The sequence below is a fragment of the Styela clava genome, chromosome 10 (genome assembly GCF_964204865.1).
Source record: "Styela clava chromosome 10, kaStyClav1.hap1.2, whole genome shotgun sequence".
In the NCBI taxonomy this organism is placed as follows: Eukaryota; Metazoa; Chordata; class Ascidiacea; order Stolidobranchia; family Styelidae; genus Styela; species Styela clava.
Window position 1 is genome coordinate 17,251,202 of NC_135259.1, and position 8,624 is coordinate 17,259,825.

An 8,624-nucleotide genomic window follows, 5' to 3' on the forward strand; every position below is an offset into this window, starting at 1 on the left:
TTCAGTAATCATTTATTTATAAAGAATTTTGAAGAAATTTTTCAAATATTTAATATTTTTAGTTTTAACTCGCTAAACTCTGTAACCTATTCCTTTAATTTAATTTTAATTATGTAGATTTTTCTAAGTTTGAGGTTTGAAGTAAGTATGCAAAGTAGTAGTAAATTGAATATGATTTTTAATCGATGAACGTACTTGCTATCATGCTTTTTTATTATATGTATTATTTTAATTTTCCATTTGGGAAAAAATTTATATCAAAGTTAAAAGAAACATTCATTGAATTTGCTAAAGACAAGGTCTAATAACATACAGTTGCAGTTCGAAATGGCAATTTACAAATGAGCATAATTAAAAAAATGTATCCATTTTCTCATTATTAGATAGCTGATCTTTTTTTTAATACCTATATTTTTATTTTGTTAACATTGTACGGTCTGTGTGAAACAATTTTTCGTAATTGAGATAATCCCATAATATTTTGACAATTAAATTGGGCTAGCTTACAGGTGTGTCTTCGATGGACTTTTAGAGCGGATTGTTCTTTATCTATTATTTATTCAAACAATATACCAGATTACAGATTGTATGAAAATCATTGTGCAAAGCGAAACTGAATTGTCACGGAAGACCAAGGTGTGTCAGAAAAACATTACGTGGCGAAATTAACACACAAACAACTAAGTCTCCGCATCGAATGACCTAGTGAACTTTCCTGAAAACGCTTCGTGATACGCTACTGATAAGGAATATGTTCAAGCATACACGAATATAGTCTCGATGTATTTTTAAAAATGGGGTTAATTGTTACCAAATATATGATAGCCATCATTTATCACCGTGCACTTCAACAAAATTTTCATTTATTCAATCCTTGGGCTCGATAACGGCATCACAAAGAAAACGAAGATATTTTTAAAGTTGTTCTAACGCAAAAAAACTACATTGATTGGTATAGCAAATACACAAATTCAAATGAAATGAAAATAAGTGTGTTTCCGGTAATTATCGTTCTTAATCACTTGGTTATTTAACTAACCACATTTTACTTAGATCAGGTAACATTAGATTATTAGATTAGATGCCACAAACTCAAATATACCGCGGTTTCTAACCTTTCATTGACCTTGGCATATTTTCGAAATGGTGGTTGATATTATTAAAGTGAATCAATTATTAAATTAATTTATGTTACAATAATTGGATTAAAATAACTAGAGGCTTTTTGGCAATGATACCGATTGCCTGATTCCCACTTTTTCCTGAAAGAAGTAATAAAAGCCAAAATACTTTGGACAACGTGCAATTCAATGCAAACTTTAAGATCACATTGTTCTCTATCTAATATTTATTCAAACTATATACCAGATTACAGAGTGTAGCGTAGCCAATGATTTTGCAAAGCGAAACTTGATTGTCACGGAAGGCCAAGGTGTGTCTCCAAAACATTACGTGTCGAAATCGACACACAAACAGCAATGTCACGCATCGAATGACCTAGTGAACTTTCCTAAAAACGCTTCATGATACGCTACTGATAAGGAATATTCTCTCACACGCGAAACATTAATACCGAGAAGAAAATACGTTTTATTGTCATCACGTATATGATAGCCATCATTGCACTTGAACAACATTTTCATTTAATTTTAAATGACTTTTCGACTCAAAAACTGCATCACAAAGTTTGCCAAAGAAAACGATATTTTCGTAATTTTTAACACAAAAAAACGATACATGATACGCTACTGATAAGGAATAATTTTTAGGGAAACAGGTCAACAAGTATATGATGGCCATCATTTACCACCATGCACTTATATAAAATCTTCATCCAATTTTGAATGACTTCTCGATAACAAAAACTATATCGATCGCTATAGGAATTACACAAATTCGAATAAAATTGAAGAAGTTAGTCACAGTAATTATCGTTTTTAATAGCTTCAAGTTAGTTATAACTTAGTTATTTACCACCGATAAGGAATATTTTCAAGCATACACGAATGTAGTTTTATGTACTGTTAAAATGGGATTTACTGTTACCAAGTATATGATGGCCATCATTTATCACCATGCACTTATATAAAATCTTCATCCAATTTTGAATGACTTCTCGACAAAGTCTCCCAAAGAAAATTTATTGTATCACATAAAAAATTATTGTTAAAATTATTGTTGTTACATATAAAGTAAATAATCACCATTCCACCCTTTATCACCATGCACTTCAATAAAATCTTAATTTAACTAAACTCTCGACTCGATGACGGCATCACAGCGTTTGCAAAGTAACCGGTATTTTTGAAGTTGTTATTAACGTCAAAACTACGTGGATTGCTATAGCAATTACACAAATTCGAATAAAATTAAAGTAAGTTCGTTGCCAGTAATTATCGTTCCTAATCACTTGGTTATTCAACAAACCACACTTTTCTTAGATTAGGTAACATTAGATTTCTTAGATTAGGTGCCATAAACTCTAGAAATTGCGGTTTCTAACCTTTTATTGATCTTGGCATATGTTCGAAATAGAGGTTGATAATATTAACGTAAATCAATTATTAAATTAATTTATGGTATATTAATTGAATCATAATAATTAGAGGCTGTCTGGCAATGCTACTGATTGCCTGATTCTCGCTATTTCAGAGAAGAAGTAATGAAAGCTGACTCTTCTTCATTAATACAAGAGTAAAATACTTTCGACAAAGTGCAATTTAACCTATTATTCTTATTTCTTATTTTACACTACTGTACAACAGTCTTATCTGTAGTATTTTTCTCGGTATTTGGTCGGCAACACTAACATTTAATTTGTGTCTTCTGTACCAGCTACAAGTGATTTTTACTGCTTCTAATTTACCAGGCATTTCTGGTGAAAAATATAATTTAGCGAGGCATAATTTATTCTCTAATCCATATAGATCTTCAAATCAGGAATCGAGTAAACTAAATTAAAAATTTGAATTTGCAATAAGTAGACATTTTAATGACAAAGCGTGAGTTTCCTTTTGTAAGGACATCGTTAGCACGCGATTGACTTATTTAAATTTGTTTCGTATCCTCGACGTCATATTTTATTGTTTATTTATACTGTCACTAGTTATTGGTTACGTCACCGTGTTCTCTGCATTCCGATGTCTGTGCTTAAACATTTCTTCTCTCGTAATCGTTATTTTTAGTGTCGTAGCGGTAACGGTTAAGATAATGAATATTCTACAAATCAAACCTCTGAAAATCAGCTTCATTTAATGTTGGTATAATTGATGGTGGATTGATTGATCAGTTCTCACTATATATTAACCAGGTTTGTTGTTTTTTAATCAGTAATTGATTGGGTATTTTTACTTCATTTGATACATCGGCGAGGGCCAAAACAACATAGGGCAACGATAAATTTCCTTCGCAATATTAAAAAATGTTAAGATTTTATAGAAACCCGATATAACTGCTACTTTAGTGTCGAAACACGTTAATAATATCGTCTGTCACTGTGTGGTGTATACGGATTATTAAATGGATTATAACAACTGGATTATAAAATAGAAGTTCCAAAACAATAGTTTCTCTGAAACTTATTCGAGTTGTCCTATCGACGCATAGGCACCTCGGGGTTTACTATTCAGAATCATACTCGGTATTTTTATGATAGTTATTACTTTGGCTAACAAGTGGCTACTGCAGACCGATTCGTGTATGACAGATAGTTTATTGAAAAATAAAATAAAACGAATCTACATTAATCGCGCAATATCTTGATTGTATGTCTCTATTAAAAACCTATATCAGAACTTTTGGTCTAAATTCCCAAAGGTAGGCTACAACTAATACGTTCCGCAACTGCCTATCTCCGAACCATCCAATTCAAGACTCCAATCCAACAAAGACATATGGCATATATGTTTATTATTACTAGAACTATGAATAATGAAACTGTCCTACTGTTCAATTCAATTCAAAGAAAGTTTATTGTCATAACTAGGGCAAGCCAAACAAATCTGAACATAACGTTGAATCAGAGCAGTAATAAGAGTGCAATTTTTATCATTTGCGATAGTAGAATAAATAATATATCATAAAATTAAAATAAATAAAGGAGTTCTAGCAAATATCCAAAAAGGACAAACAAAACAGTTTGAGACAATGTTTAGTTGAATTTTGAAATTTGAAATTTTTTTCAAGATTTTAAAACTATGATACTGTTCACTTCAAAGCTTTTTTCAAAGAACGATTATTGGTAAATCTGGGGCACGCTAAGCCAAACTCAGCATCACATTAAACCAGAGAGGTGGTAAAAGTGTAATTTTTTTAATTTGCAATCATAGAAATATCATAAAAGTAGCATTGATCAAAGTAATCTAACCATTTAAACAAGAACAAACAAATAATCTACGTTTGATTAAATTAAAAAAAAAAAAAACTCAATTTAAACGAATTATTCAATTGATAATTACATGCGGCCATGTTATAATCACTATCTATAACACCGATCTCTACAAAAGTTACAGTTCTTGATTCTTATTCTGACATGTCTAACGTTTCCTTGTCTTCTCTCCAACAGAGGGCGTGGTCGGTTTTCCAATGACGTCATTGATTCCGCTTGACTGATCATTGACCTTTGCACCTGAAGAATCTGTGGCACTATAGCTTGACTTTCTGCGATTACTGTAATCAAATTGAATTCACAATTAAAATAATTTTTAACACTGATAAAATAAAAATCGTGTTTTTATAGATTTGCTTGACACATTTCTTTGGTGACTATGGTTTCGAGGTTGAAGATTTGGCTCAAGCTTGAAATCTCGGTTGCAATATGCGCTTATTAGGAGTGTTAAACGCACCACCTTTAGCAAGTAATCAACTGCAAAAAAATATATCTTATCTTTATGGCTGTGCTTATATTAGAACATTATATCCGAATGTCCATTTAAATGTATGTTGGAGCTAGAATACAAGGTATCGCAACAAAAATAAAACTGTTGAAGGCATTTTGACAGCAAACAGAGGTTTATACTTTTATGGCTCGGAAGCCGTCATTTTGCGCCAGTGTTACGACCCAGCCGAACGACTCGTGACGAAAAACACTTGAACTTGCAAACACTCCTTCATTACATTGGTTGTTACTTTTTATTGGACTTTCTTTATAGCCATATTATGGCTTGACATTGCCATGACATTTAAATTCTAATTAGTCGAAAGCCTTGGCTTTACATTACCATGACCATTAAATGCCAATCAAACGAAAGTCTCAAAAAACTCACAATTACGGACCAACACGTAGACAAAAACGTTAAATGTTGACTTAATTGCATTTGTTGTTATCAGACCTTTAACAAATTGACGAAACAAATTGTAATTCGTTCGACGAATTGATCAAATCGTCACGGAATTAACCAAATCTCATTTCTCCATTCCAAATTACTAAATTTAGAGAATCGATTTGCATTATTTATTAGAACGCGGCTGGATCAGGTCACACACATCACATATTGGCTGGTATCAAATTCTTTGTTTCGGCGGATTAAATTTGTTTCAAATTTGTAGAATTTTAATTAATTTGGAAATGTGATTATTCCGATATCAATCGTTATGCAATATTCAACATGATGAAGTCAAAAACCCAAAAAACTGTATTTCTATCCCGTAATGTAATTGTCTAAATCAGGGATGTGCAAACTGCGGCCAGTGGGTCAAATGCGGCCCGCAAGAAATATTTGTGCGCCCCGCAGAGAAAAAACAATTTTGAATGGTGTGCCCGCGGAACGATTATTTAGTTTAGGTAATCTAGTGCGTGCGAGCAATTCTAATCCTTCTGCGCCACATAGCCTATACCAGTACTTGTACCAGTACCAGTACCAGTATATTAGCAAAACTGGCAAGCAAAATTCTGTTGCAAAATACACGATATATATTACAAAAACGTGTTTCTCACTAAATTGGAATAAAGTTTGTGTGGCAATAAAATCATAAAGAGCCGTTTCTTCAGAAGTTTCCGTTCAACTCACTATTTCTGCAAGAAACCCTAATAATGCCGTAAGATAACTAGCAAAAATAAACAATTTTTGTACCGGTAATTACAAGTGAGTCTATATTAAATAAAAGTGCGGCCCGCGGCTTCACCCAGTTACCAGTGGTGGAGTTCAGGAGTTCGCCCGCACTCGTTCATGGTTTTTGTTTTGGACGTTAGACGACCGCAGCAAACATGTATCGCAGCTAACGACTAACTTTATATTCGGCGTTTCGAAAGTTATGTAAAGAGGGGGAACTTTTCTGTAAAGAGAGAACCCGTTGTTAATTAGTTAGACAAAAGGAGGAATTTTATAATTTTATAACAAAATATTATTTGATCAAATACTATAAAAAAATATCCAAAACACTTAGGCATAGGATAGTTATAATTAAATATTATCAATTAAATTCAATATCGAATATTATTCAGTTATATCAAATGGGATTTGCATGTTACGATACGGTGTTTTACATAAAGAAGTCAAGCTGTTAATAAAAACATGGGCTTGAAAAGTAATCCTTGTTACATTATTAATATATGATTACGCAAACCGAATATATAGACAGGGGGAAAGGTTGGAGCATGTATGGCTAATATAATGAACTCCAGAAAACATTGGTGTCACATCTCATATAACTAATATATAGGTTACAATTATACACAGACAGAAGTTCAAGTGTGGACAAAATTGAATAAATAACTCGATTTTCGTAGTAGTAATTAGGAAAATTATGAAGGCCGACCTTTTTAAGGTCATTCTGTACTTCAGTGTTTGGTGATAGATTAGAACAAAAAATTACAAATCATCGAAGTGACAAATAAAAGTAATATACTGTCTTTCCACGAAATAATAGGTGTATTTGGGAGCGTTCACGTATTACAGATCATCAGCAAAATGCTGTTCGATTGAGTTACATCTTGTTTTGTCTGAAGTGTTAGACCAGTGGTTCCCAATCTTTTTTTTCGAAAAATCCTCCCTTTTGGAACTTATTTCCCCTTATTTCGGAACTTTTCTCCCTCCCTCGCTATGAATCAAAATTATTATTTGTTCACTATTTACAGGTTCTTCAGCTAGTTTAAGATTCACACTGGTTCTTGCATCGTTGAGATTGTTTATAATGTTCGCAAAATATGTATTACAATAATACTGAATAGCTAAATATTATTAGTAAAACTACACCTAATACTAAGTAATATTACCATATTTCCCTCCTCAAAAACAATAGAATCCTCGGTTGGGAAACGTTAAGTTAGATATGATATAGCATAAAATACGGCCCTTCAGAAGTATGTGTACTAATAAGGAGGTAACTAATTTTGTTCTCCTACTTTATTCACATCAAATTGTGTAAAGGGACTGAAACCTATGGGCAGGGGTATATTCACTTGGCTAACACAGACAGTCCCCGAACTCGTAATAGAACTAAAATAAGGAAAATCGGAATAAAATTATGGCCTAACCCTAATTTGGTACAGACACCACGGGAATACCTAAATTACTTCCTATTTGGCGGAAATAAATTGTATTATTTTTATGCAATAAAATGTAAAACACATTTTACGAAATCAATTGTTCAAGAGCAAACTTTTCTACTTACCACTTCGTTTTGAAAGCCGGACTCCAACATTGCAAAATCTGTACAAACGAACCCAACAATGGCTGCAGATGATTTTATTGAAGTATTCGAGCCTTCCTCTCTCGGTAGCAGAGATTGAATGACTTGCAAGAAGCAGGAGCGTAAAGAAAAATATTGGTGACCTCATTTCTTATCAATTTAAGTATTCGTAACTGAAGAAAAGTGGAAAAAAAGTATTAAACAAACTCATCATGATATATCGATGTAAGATATAAATCCTCCCCACTGTTCTTAATGGCACTACCAATGCGATTTATATTTAATTTTTTTTATTCCTTTTCTACTTTTGTTTTACCGATAGCCAGTGAATATATTTGTCGAAAAAAAGTCAAAAACAGAAATGCAAATAGTATTTTAAATTCTATTTGGCAACACAACATAAAGTATCAATATATATTTATTTAATTTTAACATCATTCCAATATGTACATGTTCAGCAGTTACTAATATAAAGCCGTCCATTCCTTAATCTACCTAAATTAAAATATTGTCTCACTCTAACACAGTGACTTCCCTCCATCCCCCTTCCTCTACGCCCCCCGCTTCATTTACCTATATAAGGGGTGAAGACCCTACTCGCCTTCAAAATTTTAACACATACCACCCCCATTTTGGAAGGTGGCAAATAAAGAAACCAGTTTGAACGCATGCAAGTGTGATTGTATGTGGTCTTGATAATTCCATTTAAGAGGCCCAGACTAAATCTAAATTTTTTCTGTCTCCAGTTCATGGTCATAGAAATACTGATTTGTTGTTGTTCCAATATTTTGTCTCCTACTTAAATTGAGGTGAGGCAAATGCTACACTAATAATTCGAAATAAAAACACTCTTTTTGCATTTTTAAAAAAGTTATTGCAACTGGGCAATCCTAAAACGCGGAGAGCGGAAAATATATAGCACCGTCTAAATTTGAAAACACCTCCCTCCAGAATCTAATCGAAATCTGATGAATATCTTTCCGAGCAAGAATAAA

General features: G+C 32.7%; 1 long non-coding RNA gene across 1 annotated transcript; it reads right to left on the bottom strand.

The window, feature by feature from the left end:
• Positions 1-3,892: 3,892 nt before the first annotated feature.
• Positions 3,893-7,793, bottom strand: LOC120337788 (uncharacterized). Its single transcript, XR_005569011.2, has 2 exons — positions 7,612-7,793; positions 3,893-4,668 (listed from the first exon to the last, which is right to left on the bottom strand). It is a non-coding gene; the product is annotated as an uncharacterized LOC120337788 (long non-coding RNA).
• Positions 7,794-8,624: the final 831 nt, after the last annotated feature.